We start from the raw sequence: 1,800 nt of genomic DNA on the forward strand, positions 1-1,800 counted from the left end.
CTCTATAGTAGGAGATGTAGGTCTTCGATCGTTTGGTTTGAAGTTAGTGAGACCACAGTCATAGGGCCTAACTTAGTATTCAATGCCTTAGAGAAAGTTCAGTTGATCAGAGAAAGATCTGGGCTTCTCAGAGCCGATAGAAGTCTTATGCGGATTTTCGTAGAAAGGATCTCGAATTCGAGGTCGATGACTATGTCTATCGCAATATCTCTCCCATGAAGGGAGTGAAGAGATTCGGCAAGAAGGGAAAGCTCAGTCCCTGATATGTCGGTCCCTTCAGGATTCTCAGTCGCTTCGGCAAGGTAGCCTATGAGCTCGAATTGCCTTCAGATCTAGCCTTAGTTCATCCAGTCTTCCATGTCTCTTTGCTCAAGAAGTGCATAGGTGACCCAGCAGTTATAGCCCCTATTCAGAGCGTTGACATTCAGAATAGCCTCTCTTATGAAGAGATTCTAGTCGAAATCCTCGAATATCAAACTCGTAGGCTAAGGAACAAAGAAGTCCCTCTAGTCAAGGTTCTTTGGCAGAATCAGTCCATGGAGGGAGCTACTTGGGAAGCAGAAGCAGACATGCGAACCAAGTACCCTCATTTTTTCTCCACTAATTCAAACTTAGCTCAAGGTAACAATTTTTCTTAAGCTTATTCAGTTACATGTTCAAAATTTCAGTATAAAATTGGTATCAAGTATCAGTAGATAGCTTATCATGCATTCATGAGTTCAGCTTATCAGTCATGCATCAGATATGCATGTTCAGTTGGGCTATATTCAGTTTAGAATTCAATTCAGTCCTAAAATCATATGCCAGTTGAACATGATCAGTGTATGCGTCATTTTATCATTTCTCCCCTCTCAAGCAGTCATCATTCGAGGACGAGTGTTTCCAAGGGAGAGATATTGTAATACCCCAAAAAATCAAAACCAATATTAGAGCCATGTACCAAGCTCATGCAGTGTACATCATGGTTCTTTTATAGTTTTATGAGTAGTTTAGATGTATATTAAGGCTTCAAATAACTCCCAGCTATCAGACAAATCAAAACATTCCTCACCAATCGAATTCTTGAGAAAGATATTGCCATAGTCAGATTCAAACGATCATATCTCTCATTATACTTAGAATTTTTTATCTCATGACCTATCAACAGATAGATAATTGAATTATATTTCCAACAATACCAATTTTGGCTAAATCTAATATCGGAGCAAATATTTATTCCTATTTTACTCCAGCATATCAGGCTGGAAATTGTGTGACGACATTCGTGGTAGCTTACCACATTTGTAATGCCCTACCACGAAGGTTGTTAGCCTTAGGCAGAATCCAACTCCTGTGTGACGACATTCGTGGTAGCTTACCATATTTGTGATGCCCTACCACGAAGGTCGTCAGCCTTTGGCAGAATCTAACTCCTGTGTGACGACATTCGTAGTAGCTTACCACATTTGTAACGCCCTACCACGAAGGTCGTCAGCCTTAGGAAGAAACCAGCTCCTAAGTGACGACATTTGTGGTAGCTTACCACACTTGTGACGCCCTACCACAAGGGTCATCAAACTTAGGCAGAAACCATCAGTTCCAGCTCCTGTGTGACGACATTTTTGACGGCTTACCACACTTTTGACGCCTTGTCACAAATATCGTCGGCTATGATTTTCAGCAACTGGAAATTTATTTCATAAGGGTATTTTGGTCTTTTCCCTTCACTTCCCATGACTTATAACCCTCAAGAAATGTATTATCTTCCATTCTTTTTAGTTAAAACATCTTAAAACCCCTCTCTTACACTTTCAACCACAA

This window comes from Capsicum annuum, chromosome 6, assembly GCF_002878395.1.
Source record: "Capsicum annuum cultivar UCD-10X-F1 chromosome 6, UCD10Xv1.1, whole genome shotgun sequence".
In the NCBI taxonomy this organism is placed as follows: Eukaryota; Viridiplantae; Streptophyta; class Magnoliopsida; order Solanales; family Solanaceae; genus Capsicum; species Capsicum annuum.